This window comes from Rhinolophus sinicus, chromosome 5, assembly GCF_057876585.1.
Source record: "Rhinolophus sinicus isolate RSI-liver-muscle chromosome 5, RSI-T2T, whole genome shotgun sequence".
In the NCBI taxonomy this organism is placed as follows: Eukaryota; Metazoa; Chordata; class Mammalia; order Chiroptera; family Rhinolophidae; genus Rhinolophus; species Rhinolophus sinicus.
The window spans coordinates 54,570,997-54,585,545 of NC_142505.1; the positions used below are offsets into that span (position 1 = coordinate 54,570,997).

The window sequence follows — 14,549 nt, forward strand, 5'->3', positions numbered from 1 at the left end:
ACAGCCAATAATATTATGATAACTATGTATGGTGTTAGATGGGTACTTGATTTATTGGGTGGTAGATGGGAGGGGGTTTGGGAGGCAGGGTGAAAAAGGTGAAGGGATTGAGAAGTACAAATTGGTAGTTATAAAATAACCATGGGGATGTAAAGTGAAGCATAGGGAACATAGACAATGATCTGGCAATAGCTATGTATGGTGCTATGTGGGGGTACTAGACTAGTAGGGAAGATCACTTCTTAAATTACATAAATGTCTATGTCACTATGTATGCTGTACACCTAAAATTAAAATAAAATAATATTAAATATCAACTGTAATTGACAATTTTAAAAAAGAAGGGGGGAAATGTGATCAGGAATAAGAGGCTCAAATTTCTAGGTATAAAACAATAAGTCATGGAATGTACAGCATGGGGAATATAGTCAATGATATTGTGATCATGTGATACGGTGTCAGATGGTTTCTGGACTTATCTTGGTGATCACTTCTTTAAGTATATAGATGTTTAATAACTATGGTGTACACCCAAAACTGATAAAAGTGTATGTTAGCTACATTTTAATAAAAGTCTTTTTATAAAAGAATTACTATGAAAAGCTAATTACCTTTAACTACAAGCAACTTTATTAGCATTTATTATAACAAACAATCTCTCAATACGAGAGGGAAAAATGTGGATTGGTTGAGTGATCCTTCACTAATGAGAGATCAAAAATTACTTTTTAGAGACTCTCTGCCCTTTAGGCCAAATCCACAGACAATAAGAAACCAGTAAATGATGAATCCAGGCCCAAGGAAAAGACTGACTAACACACTTAGCAACTACGACTTTTGCTTGCCCAAGCATGCATTCCTCATTATGCTGCAATTTGCATTCTGACTCTCCTCTGGGGAACCTCCTCCTTCTAACTCTCAGGCCAGATAACATGGAGGAGCTAACTCCACACCCCACCACCAAGAGCAGGCAAGTGACCAATCTATATATTTAATTTGATGAAAGATTCTGGGAGCAAATCATTGGTTAAAGTCAGTTTAATATTACTCAATCCTGAGATTTGGGCTGGGACTATTGAGAATGAAATGTATTTTTAAAAAATCCTGCTGGCAGGCTGAGCTGGTAAGATATAAACTTTGAGCTTCTGGTGGCCATGTAACCACCACAGAGACACATCTTATGCTCAATACCAAGCTGATGGAAGCAGAACTAAGAGACGAGAGAAACAGATTTCTGATGTTATCTTTAAGCAACTGGATCCAGCCATTACAGCTCTAATCTTTTCAGATAGGTAAGCCAAAGCCCCCTTACTTTCATTAAGCCACAGTTAGAGCTGAGATTCTGTCACTTGCAAATAAAAGTGTTATAAGGATATGCACATAGCTTATAAGGTTATTTCATTATTAGTTGCTGAATCTCTCAGCTTTTGCATCAGTGAGTAAGAAAGCTTAAAACCCAGTACCGAAGAGCTACTACTTCATGCAGTGACTCTGGTAAGTCTCATTTCTTCTGTGTCTTTGTTTTTTCATTTATAAAACAGGGATTAAAAATGGTAGCCCACAAAAGAGATATACAAATGGCCAATAAGCACATGAAAAGATGTTCAACATTATTAGTCAATAGGGGAATGCAAATCTACAATGAGCTACCTACCACTGCACACCCACTAGGATGGTTATAATCTAAAACGTAGACAATAACGAGTATTTCCTAAGAGGTGGAGATATTTGAAGCCTCCCACACTGCTGACGGGAATGTAAAATGGTACTTCGGAAAATAGCCTGGCTGTTCCTCAAATGTTAAACACAGAGTTACCATATGACCCAGCAACTCTACTCCTAGGTATATTCCCCAGAGGTAAAAATAAAGCTATAAGTGCACACAAATTTTATATAAAAATGTTCCTAGCAGCATTATTCATAATAGCCAAAATGTGGAAACAACCTAAATATCCATCTACTGGTGAATAAACAAAATGTAGTGTATCCATATAATGTATGGATTACATAATTCCTTTGTTTTGAGCAATAATTTATCCATGCTACAACATCGATAAGCCTTGAAAATGTTACTGTAAGTGAAAGAACCCAATCACAGGAGACCACATATTGCATAATTCCATTTATATGAAATTTCCAGAATAGGCAAAGCCACGGAGACAGAAAGTAGATTAGTCACTGCCAGGAGCCAGGAGAAGGGGAGGAGGGGTAATGATTGCTATGGGTACAGGGTTTCCTTTAAGGATGATGAAAATATTCCAGAACTAGAAAGCTGTGATGGTTGCACAACTTTGTGAATATGCTAAAACCACTGAATTGTATACTTTAATAGGATGAATATTATGGTACGTGAATTATAGCTCAATAAAAAATACTGTAGTGGAAAAAATGGTAGCCTCTTCTGATTCTCACAATGGCCATTATAAGAAATTCATAATGGTAATTATAAAAATGACCATTCTTGGGAAAAATTAAGAAAAAAATCCACAAATGCAAACAGAGGCCTCTGTTTTTAAATGTTTTTAAAACCTCAGCAAGTGTTAAGAGACTGGCAAAACAAAATCACCAAACAGATTTTCTGAGGTCACACATAAAAGCTATTTGGAGACCTCTTGAGGTGAAAAGCATGCACCATACTGCGACCGCACCAGCCCGGCCAGGAACATTACTTATGCCACCCTTCACAGCTGTATCAGTCTCCCATTAAACACGCACAGCCTCCTTGTTCATAAACTACATTATGAGTTGGATGCATTGTCTGAATAAATTGCATTGTCCAAAATGCTGCCCCATTATTACAAAAAAATGCAGAATGCAATTAGTATTCCTCTTTGCATAAGCCACAGATTCCAAAAATGGTGCCACATTATAAGGCCTTAATTAATAAACAAGAGTTGGGCCATGACGGGTTACACTTATCTGAATTTTATATTGTGAAAAAAGGCCACTGTGTTCTAATTCCATTTACAAATATCTAAATTCTGGTTAGCCTACAAGAAGACAATCTAAACAGAAAGCCTGAGAATTCTGTGTTGCTAATAGCATCGTGTTGGTACACCAACAATAGCAAACGATTAACTGCTGGGACGTAAACCATCCTGAGAAATGCTCAGAGTGGGATGCTGATAACATTGTATTTCAACTGTATTATATGGTGCAATTCTTCTGTTTGTTCATATGTATTTTCCATTTAATGGATGGAGGAGCCAGGGTGGCTTTTCATATCACTGTGAAGCCCTAAATACGACAAAAGAAAAAAAAAAATAGTGAGCTAGAGGCAAAAAAAAAAAAGATAAGTGTGAGATGGTACTGGGTGGGAACAGGGGTACATCATGAGGGAGTGTATGTACACAGTTTCTTTCTGCATTTCCAGCTGCTTGCTATTGATTTTCCCTTAACCTAACCCCAAAGGAAAGCCATGTATGAAAACCGTAAGCACTGTACTAATATTTGGGACCATAACATTCAGTAGTCCAGTTTATGAGCCTCCGGTAAAGGAGAATCTGCATTAAATTGCAATCACCTGATTAAAATCCACCAACTCTACCATCTTTAGAATTACATAGTACCCGCTACTCTTGGCTGCAGGTTCTCTGCACATGGAGACAGACCAGACTCAGAGGGCAGCAAGGAGTCAGACCAAGAGAGGACAGGGAGAGGGAAAGCACGTGGTGTGTGCTGAAAAGCAGATTACGTTAAAGACCGCCAGTGCTGAAATCGGAAAGAGTCCTAAGCCTACTGCAAATACAGAGCTGTGTGAACATGATAATTCTTTCAACAAAGTCTGTAATATGGCTTCTAGGGGCGCTGTGAAAACAGGGTAGCTGAGATGGTGTTACAGTTCAGTGAAGAGGGACTGGCCCTGCAGTGGAGTGCGGCACACATAGCAAGCCTGGAAAACGCGTCTCTGCCTCCGTAGAATCAGCAAGAGCACGTGGAGCCCAAACCCAGGGGCTTTCAGCAGCCTGAACAAGCCCTCCCAGGACCAATAGGATGCGGAGTCGAGTCCGTGCCTGGTGCCTGGACCTATGGAAAGGGCTGTGATCTAACACGGACCGGCTCACCATGACCACAAAGAGGGCATTTGAATTAGTAACCGGCTGGAAAAGTCCACCTTCATTCATGTTAAGGACTCTCCCTGAGACCTGGTTCACATGTGTGAAATGAACGTAGGAGCGAACGAATGTCTGAGAGAATGAATAGTGAATATAACCTCTAAAGCAGAGTTTATCAACCGCAGCAGCATTGCCGTTTTGAGCCAGGTAATTCTTTGTTCTGGGAGCTGTCCTATGCATTGTAGAATGTATAGGGGAGGACAATTTTCCCTTATAAGCCTTTTAGGTTCTGTGGCTGGTCTAAGAATTAAACTGACATAAAATAGATTAACAGGTGAAAAAAATGTTTACTTAACCTATAGAAACTCCACAGAGTTAAGAAACTCAAAAGGCAGTCCAACCATTAAGGCTTACATACCACCCAGAGTTAAGGAAAGGGATAAGGGTCTGGGGCTTCAAAGTGGGCAAGGCCATTCACAGGATAGGAACTATCTGGTAAACAAAGGTTACCAGGTCATACAGATAATCTTTTGGGTGAAAAAGTTCATTCTGGTAATTTCTGTCTTCCAGATACAGGCCCCCTATATAATGTAAATGTCCTGTACAAAAGGGTAACTTCTACTCTGTTTTTAGAGCTTCTCCTGTGTCTGCAGTTTCTCCAAATAATCAGCTCAAAATAATCTTTACACCAGAGCAGCATATTTTGGTGTGGCATTTTTCTGCCAACCTTCAGATGTTTCCAGCATCCCTGCCCTCTACTGACTGGATGGGAGTAGCATATCCCTTCTCAGGACAACAGAAAAAAAAAAAAAAAAAAGGTCTCTAGACATTGCAAATGTCTCCTGGGGGTAAAATCACTCCTGCTTGAGACTGGGCTCTAATGTATCTTCCAGAACTTAGGTTCCAGGAGATAAATGAATGTACACTGACACCCTCAACATCACTGGAAGTTCATTTTGACAAAAATGTTATTGAGTGCCTGCTATGTGCCATGTAGAAAGATGAATGGTCAATAGAAGAAGATCTCTGCAGGTGATATATCCAATAATGGGTTAATATTTAAAATATATAGAAGTCATACAACTTAACATCAAAAGAAGATAATCTAATCTGATTTTTAAAAATGGGCAGAGGACCTGAATAGACATTTCTCCACAGGACATAGAGATGGCCAATAAGCACATGAAAAGACGCTCAACATCACTAATCATCAGAGAAATGCAAATCAAAACCACAATGAGTTATCACCTCACATCTGTCAAAATGCCTGTTGTCCAAAAAGTCTACAAATAACAAGCGTCGGCGAAGATGTGAAGGAAAGGGAAACCTCACACTCTGTTGGTGGGATTGTAAACTGGTGCAGCCGTTATGGAAAACAGTATACAGTTTCTTCAAAAAATTAAAACTAGAACTACCATATGACCTAACAATTCATCTTCTGAGAATTTTTCCAAAGAAAATGAAAAACTAATTCAAAAAGATATATGCATCCTTATGTCAATTGTAGCATTATTTGTAATAGCCAAGGTATGGAGGCAACGTAAGTGCCCATCAATAGACAATTGGATAAAGAAGATGTGGTAATACATACAACGGAATATCAGCCATAAAAAAGAATGAAATCTTCTCACTTGTGACAACATGGATGGACCTAGAGGGTATTATGCTAAGTGAAATAAAGAGAGGCAAAGAAAGACAAATACCGTATGATTTCGCTTACTTGAGGATTCTACACTTGATTTTAGCCAAAAGGCCGAGAAGCAATTACTACTTGAGGATTCTAAAAAAACAAAAACAAGAAAACAACAACAAACAAACAAACAAAACAGAAACAGACTCTTAGACACAGAGAACAAACTGATGGTTGCCAGAGGGAAAGAGCATGGGTGATGGGTGGAAAAGATTAAAGGGATTAAGATTTACAAACAAACTTCCAGTTGTAAAATAAGTAATTCACGGGGAGGTAATACACAGCATAGGGAATATTGTCAATAATATTGTAATAATTTTGTACAATGACAAATGGGTACTAGACTTGTGATGATCACTTTGTAAGGTATAGAAATGTCGAATCATTATGGTGTACATCGGAAACTAATATAATATTGTATAGCAACTATACTTTAATTTTTTAAAGAAAGATGAATGGGAAGAGACTGTCTCTGCCCCTGAGGAGCTCCCAGTCTAAGAGAAAAGTGGCATTTTCACAATCCTACGTCAAAGAGAAGGGGAACTGTTCACTAACTATCCTTCCAGGGAGTAGTAGAACATCCTTCTGTGTGACCAGACAGTTAAACTGTAAGGCCAGAAGTGAGAGCATACCTCTTCTCTGCTGCTAAAAGATTAGTATGTGTATCAGTTGCTTTCATTTGATATGGTGAATTTTTTGTTCACTGTGACTCATTTTAGTTGTTTGCTGCTGTTGTTCATTGGTAGATGGGGGAGTCTCAGACTGAAAGGGCTGACTTACGAGCTGGTTAGCCTGAGCATAAGCCAAGATAAAGAACCCTGGGATGAGACTGCCAGTTACTTGCTGCACAAGCCTTGGCAATTCACTAAGCCCTCTGATCCTCAATTCTTTTCCTGAAGAGCGGGCAATCATCATACAGTGCTTAGCGTTATGCCTGCCGCAGAGCAAAACCTAGAAAAACAGTAGCTATTACCATTGTTATTACTATTGTTGCCTCTCTATTTTAATTTGGACTGATTGTTCTTTTTATTATGGTAAAATACACAGAACAGAGAATTCACCATTTTAACCATTTTTAAGTATACAGTTCAGGGGCATTAGGTACATTCGCACTGCTGTACAACCATCACCACCATCCATCTATAAAACTTTTTTCATCTTCCCAAACTGAAAGCCCTATTCATTCCTTTCCAGTGATTTTTTCCCCCCTAAGCCAGTTATTATGACGAAGACTCTCTCCTTGACTAAAGTTAAGTCAGGTTCCTCTTAACATGTCAAGGCTTCTACCTTGGCTTCTATCCTTGTAGGCTCTGCAGGGCCCAGTCATAGCAAGAATCTTGCTAAATCAGTTTAGGAGGAAAGAAAAAAAACACTCATCCTCAACATCTGATCAAATTCCTTTTCCCTCCCCTGGGTATCTGATCACCTTGACCTACATTCAGTAAGAATGTCTCAGGACAGTTTACTAAGAATTACCCTGTCCTCTTAGTAATTTCCCTTCCACTGACCCCTGGTCAGCTCCTTGACTCTACATCCCCACATTGAGAATTGAACCCAATTCTATACTGTGGTTTCTTTTCCCCTATTGCATTGTTCCAGAATAAAAATCTGTTTTTACCTCTTTACTGTCAGGCTCTAGTTTTCTTTAACATGTAAATAGAACAAAAGGCAATTCAAACCCACACTACCCTGGACAATGAATGCAAACAGTGCTTACAATGGCCATTTGGGGTTGTGTTGATGACTTTAGCATTCTGTCAACCACCTCCTAAGAATAACAGTCAAGTGACTCATTGTACCTGGAGGAAAAGAACAGAGGATTCAAAACAATTGGCACGATGGCTCCTGACTGTGGGGCCCACCCATCACATCCATCATGAAAACACTCACTGCACCCCCACTTCGGTTCAGACTGGAGCATGTAATCAATATTATTCCTTGGACATATTTATTTGGTAGCCTGCAATTGGTGGCAAAAGACTAGCTGTTTGGTCTAAACTATCCAAGGCACTTACTTTTCCACAGAAAGTGAACAGACCTCCTTGGTCAAGAATCCACATACTTTTGCAGAAGCATTCTAGGGGGAAAACTTCTGGTTTATAGCCAACTCCCCAAAACAGTTAAAAAGATCCTAATGTCACCTCATACTTCTGCTTTAGCACCTACTGTGTTCTACCACGTTATTTTCCATCCACTGTCATCTCCGATCCTACCCCAATTGTTATAGATGGGAACCCTACCTGAGCTGTCAGCACCTTGTCTGATCATCTTGCTGCAAGTGGTCAGGTGGAAACACACAGCTCAGGATGTCCTGGAGCTAAATGCTGAGGAAACTGGCCAATAAGGTTAAGTCTGTGCTCCACAACTTAAGCCAAGTCTGCTGTTTTGCCATTGGGACCTCCCGGGACAGTCTCCACTTGGACTCAGCTGGTAACAGATTTGGTACATCTGTCACCATCTATCCACATGTATTGACCTTGTGCCATTCCCCAGGCAGTTCAGTCAACTGGCAGCTCTGTTACTTCTACCTGTTACTTCTACAAAGTGTTGACTTGATGCCCTTTCTGTCCCCCTTCATTAGGACCTAGCAAACTGTTACCTCCTTTGAGAAGCCTTTCCTGTAGACCCCAAGGCAAAAGTGAAGATGTTTGTGTCAAAACAGAAAAAACAAACAAAAAAACCAACCACGAACATCTCCAAACTGAATTAGTACTTTGATTTATTTCAAAAAATGTGGTGTGATGTATGATGTAAATGTATGGCAATTTTTCCAAGTCTTAAAGATACGAGGTGTGATCCAACAAGACAGTGAATGTTTAAATAAAAAAAATTTATTACAGTAAAAGACACATTGCCATTAATCCCCCTCAAAATATGCCCCCCCCCCTTCACTTTGAACACACTTATCCCAGCGTTCTTGCCACTTTCTGAAGCAATTCTGGAAGTCCTCTTTCGTGAGTGTCTTTACGAGCATTTAAGAAATGATGTGCGTAGAAAACAGCCTGAGAAATGGGCAAACGGTTTCATCCTCCATCATGACAATGCTCGGTGTCACACATCACTTCTGGTACATGGCAATTTCTGTCAAATAAAAACATTACGGTGTGTCCTCATCCACCTTATTCACTGGATCTGGCACCGTGCTACTTCTGGCTCTTCCCCAAAGTCAAAATGATTCAGGACATGAGGCAGCCATGACAGTGCAACTAAAGACACTCATGTAAAAGGACTTCCAGAACTGCTTCAGAAAGTGGCAAGAATGATGGGATAAGTGTGTCTGAAGTGAGGGGGAGTATTTTGAGGGGGACTAATGGCAATGTGTCTTTTACTGTAACAATATTTTTATTTAAACATTTACCGTATTTTTCAATCACACTTTCTATATCACAATGACCTAGGGAACTTTAAAAAACACAGATTACCAGGCTTCCCCTTGCTGAGACATTAGGCCACAAGCTAATGAGAAGTTGTATTGTTGAAAAGCTTCCCAAATAAATCTGATGTACAAAGGGTATGAGAAACAACAGCTAGGCATTGCTCCTGTATACCTTCAGGCAAGTCACTTGGCTTCTCTGAGCCTGTTTTCTCATTCTGTAAGATTAAGGATAAGAATGCCCATCTCACAGGGTTTTTGGAAAGACCAAGAGGGGATGAGTACAAACTCCTTAAATGATACCTCAGCAAATGGAGCTATGAAAACAATTACTATGGATTTCCTTAAAAACCTGCCTTTCACTTCTCAAAACCAACAGTCCAGTTTGCAAAACTTTCCTCTATTAGAGAACAATTTACCAAAGAGTAAGAGGGTTTCAACCCAGGATGAGAGCCTGAAAAAAATCAAAAGGGACATTATGAAGCAGCCCCTGTAGAAATCAGGGCATAAGCGTGTAATTAGGTTTTTCTGAAGGCCTATCTTCTTCATTCCCATTGCCCATTTCTCCTGATTAAAAGAATTCCCCAGTAGCTAAAAGCATTAACATATGTAAGTCCATCAAAAGGTAACTATTGTGGAGAGCTACCCACTTTGTCAAATGAGGCTTTTGTGTCTCTCATAGACTAATGCTTTAACATTTCAATACCTGTAATAAAGTATTTGCACCACAAGAAAAATGTGTTTGGTGGCCAGCAGGCTATAACACAGTGCTCTGCTTTTAGGAGCCATGGGTTTAATTAGACCCTAAAAGGATGGTGAGTCACCACTCTTGCTTTTAGTTAAGGAAGCCAAACAATGAGTCCGTGAACCTCAGTTCAGAGTACACCTGGGTCCTAGAGAAATGCCCAATATACAGTGTTTCATATCACTTAAGGATACCAAACAATAGGGTACCATGACAACCACAACTTATCAAAGTCCCCGACAGAGTAATTTCCTATAAAGAGATGGTGATGGGAAACTAGGAACAGTTCCACAACTCAGAGCCCACCTAGCATAGCCACCCTTTCAAATGTCTGCCCTGGAAGCTAAACATGGGAGACAGACAATCCGTCAGGCTTGGTATCTCCCCTATGGGAGGGCTACCCCATGGAGGGCTCGCCCTGGCTCCCTCCAGCCAGAACCAGCAGAGCGGAGGTCTTGGCACTAAGATTGCAATCACTGGCTTTGGAGGCAGTGCAACCTGAATGGGGACCCACTCATTAGCTAAGCAACTGGCTTGAGTCGTCTTTTTTCTAAGGCTCTGAGCTTCTCTTCTGTCTCTGTTTGCAATGTGGGAATAATAAAAATAGGCGGCTTCTAAGGTTAGGCACAGATTAAATTTTATGGAAAGCACTTAACATGTGCTTCATAAAAAGTAGCTGATACCATTATTATTGCTGTATTTTATTATTATTATTATTAATATCAAGGGACTATCAGCAAGTATGAGTATCCTACGGATGTCAGTCAAGAGCTATTGAGTTTCTAGTATGTGGCCAGCACTGTGCTAGATGCTGGGGATACAGTCGCAAGCAGGAAAGATACAATCTGCACCTTTATGAAGTTTATGGTCTAGCTCAGAGGCAAGAAAGTGCATGTGTGTGTGTGTGTCTGTCTGTCTGTCTTTTGGCCCACCTGTTGTTTATAAACAAAATGAAACATGTAGCGAACATTTTAAAATTGGGTGACTTCACACAGAAGTCCAGAATTCTGGCTTCTCTTTGAAAACATCAGAAAACCTAGCAGGAAGTGAGATCTCTCTCCACAGGCCGACCTGTTCCTGCTGAGCCTTCTCAAATCCGAAAACACAGCTGCCTTGCGCCTGAGAGTGGCCCACAGGCTTCTCCAATGAAAAGAAAACTCCCTCTGGCTACGGATGATGAGGGGTCTGGGGTGTGAGGAGAGACAAGGAAGCCGAGGACACAGACGGAGAGGACCAGAACTGAAGCAGGAAGGAGACTTGGCACCCCCTCTTCCACAGGGTGTATTTGTCTCTCAGTTCAGCGCGCTTTGTTTGGCTGGACACAGAACACCCTAGAGGGGAACTCTGATTCCAACTGGCTCTTTGCACAGATAATTACTTGGGGCTCATCAGTTTGGAGAGAACAACGACTTCTCCAGCAGTTGCAGTTTAGTTCCTTTTTTACGCTGCAGAGGTCAGAACCTGGAGAAGAGGAGCTATTTGTTTTGGTCTTAAACCAAATCTTCCCCCGAAAAACAGGCAGATGTTCCAACCTGAGACCAAAAAAGTTTGCCTCAGAATTCTCCTTCCTTGCCTTCCTCAGCAGCCCACAGACTCAACACATGCATTTTCCCTGTTAAAACTGTTTACTTCTCTCCTTTGCAAAGAGGAAATAATGTTCAGGAAAAAAAACACACCAAAAAATACTCTATGTGCCCAGGAATTGCATCTCTTTTCCCCAGTGAGATATTTCATGTTTCTTAGGACAAGTAGGGGAGCTGAGTGGGATGGATCAGTAAAACAAACAAAACTCATCTGTATACAACTGGCTACGTAGTAACTATCTACACTTTCATTCTAATAGGAGTACATGACAAGTCCCTTAAAAACAGGGGAACAGGAGAGAAAAATATATGCTCCATAAGATGAACCCGATAACAGAGCAGAACAACTTTCCAGCAGCCCCAGAGAGACTGTTCTATGTCAACCCAAAACTATTGTCATCAGTGGTGTCCCATTTTACACAGAATGAAAAGGACGCAGTTGGCTGCTCCAGGATGCTTCTAGCCATCCTGCATCTGAGTACTATATCTTCACTCTTGGCTGCTCCAACGGAGAGATTCGTTTGGATTTCTTGTCAACTAGGTAAATCCCTCAAAGACAAGATACGACCCATTTCCTGATTAAGTTTATTCTCAGTTTCATGTATTCATCCAATCATGCAATCCATATTTATTGAGCACCTCTTAGAGCCAGGCACTGTGGTACGCACTGGAGACATCACGGTAAATCAAAACAAAGACAGGCGCTGCCAGAGGACAGGGAAGATATTAAGCAAAAGACTCACACATATAAAACAGACCCTCTGAAAGGTGTATAAGGACAGGTATTTGGTACCAGGAAGACCTATAAGGAAGAGATAGCCCAGCTAGGGAGTGTAGCAGCAAGGAAAGCATCTCAGAAGAAGTAACACTTGAGCCGAGATGTACAGGCTGTGAGAACCACATGTGCAATGCCCCTGTGAGACCGAGCAGAGTGAACACAGGGATTGAATAAAAGTCCGTGTGATTGGAGAATCCAAGGTACTCAGCAATGAGGGTGGAGTGTTAGTAGGAACCATGCAAGACCTTTTGGGCCGCTTCAAGGATTTTGAGCAATGGGAAGCCATTTTGAGGTTTTTAAGTAGGGTGGAGTGGTAGCAGTTGATATAATCATATTTATCCTTTGAAAAAAATAGTGGGGAGGCAGAATGGGTCCAGGTAGACCAGTTAGTCTAGACCTCCTAGACAACAAAAGTCTATGAAGGATGGTAATTTGAACTCAGGTAGTACAGTGTTTGTTGTAATGGAATGAAGGTGACACATTCTAACAACATTTGCTATGGACCAACCCAATGTGCCAGAGGTATCTCAGTGGCCTAAGACTGACCCTAACTGTAATTCCTGGTTTTGGGAAGCTGAGTAAAGACACGTAGAAAGACCAAACCAAACAGAACCTGGGCATAGCTATACTCCCTCATGCTGAGCAGCAGGGTCCCACTGCACTCTAAGTCATCATAGCTCTGTATCTGAATTGATAAATTCTGAGAAAGACACCACAGGAAAACCAATTAAACAGGCAGGGAAGAAAACATTCACCACTGAGCACTTAAAAGAAAGATGGTAACAAATAGTTTTCAGTGGAAGTTGGTGAAATGTTAAATTTCCACACTAGTGTCATTAGCACAGCTCCCTATTTAAAAAAACAACAACAACAACAACAAAAAACTATTTTGGTTAATCAAAACTATAGGTCAATCAACTGCTCTATAATGACAGCTCCTATGGTCATAAATCTTTGCTGTCCCCTGCAGCTGACATGGTGTCCGTCCACGAGAGAGTAAGCAACAAAAGACAAATGTTTGTCTTCATTTCCCCCAAAGGGAGTTAAGTAATGAGCAATAAAAGGATATAAATTATCCACAATGCTTTCTAGAAGTTTATGATTCAAGGTTTGGGAGAAATAATGAGGGGAGGGGAAAGGAGGAGGTGGAAAACAGAATCCCGAAATGACCAAATTCCTTTTGAGAGTGAAAGGGTAAGTTTCTGAGGTAGACCCAACTCAAAACACACAGGCCTTTGGGATTCAGAGCAGTGGCCTCTGGTTCTTGCACAGAATGGTTCCTCCTTACCTGTGTTTGGACAGTCATTCTCAGCCTGTGGTCACCTGTGGAAAGGTCCATTTTCTGCAATCAATTTCTCTGGACTTTTGTGGAAATAGAGAGAGTCAGAGAGGAGGGTTGCAGGAAGGTTTAATCTGGCTGCATAATAAAGTACTGAGGGGATATGAGAGAGGAAGAGACAAAAGTGTGTCTGCTGGCAGAGGAGAGAGAACATTCGTTTTCGTTTTATTTTTAGGGGATAAAAAAGAGACATCAGTGTACTGAAATACATGGAAGTGGATAGGAGGGGAAGGGTTTTTTGTTTATTTATAAGCGTGGCCTGGATTAGATACATGGCTCGCCCCCATGGTTTCTAGAAAATATAAGAAAAGAATTTCAGCAATTTTGAAATTGTGTTCTTCTGCTGAGCTGGGTTCCTTCCCTTTAGTTCGGAGACTAAATCATGTGCATCTACTCTTTATAAAGACAACAAATGCATGTATTGAACCTATTGGATGCAGGCACTGTACCAGGTACTGTAGTGATGGAAACTATTGAAAAACCCTTCATGATCCAGCCTTGGCTTACCTTCCTAGTGTGATCTTCTATTAGTTCTCCTTCAAAACTCAGATCACAGCCGTTGTGTTCTTACAATTCAAAAAGATTGTGTTCTGCTGCCCTTCTGTGTATATAACCATGTGCCTTCTTATCTGTCTTGTGTTGGGTGTCATGTGTTTGGCCATCCCCATAACCCTACGGTGGAAATCTCTCCCTTACCAACCAGATACATGGAAGGGGATTAAAACAACAGAAGTGTTCACTGTGGAAGTTACACGGGTAGAAATGCTTCGATTTAATGGTTATTGGCTTTACTACAGGTAAAGAAATCTGAGAAATGAATGACTACTCTTTTCTAGTGTAATATAGGAGGAAACTGAGGGACAGAGATGTTAGATGGTTACCTAGGGTTACACAGTAGGAAACTCTTCTTTCACTTTAATGCTGTATTCTTTTCCAATTGTATCTTGACAAACTCCTGCCCAGATGATATATAAGAATTTCATATA

The 14,549-nt window shown here is 40.7% G+C and overlaps 1 protein-coding gene across 7 annotated transcripts in view; it reads right to left on the minus strand.

The window, feature by feature from the left end:
• Positions 1–14,549, minus strand: part of FHIT (fragile histidine triad diadenosine triphosphatase) — a 1,364,996-nt gene that overhangs the window by 935,041 nt on the left and 415,406 nt on the right. The gene's annotated exons all lie outside the window — the stretch shown is intronic.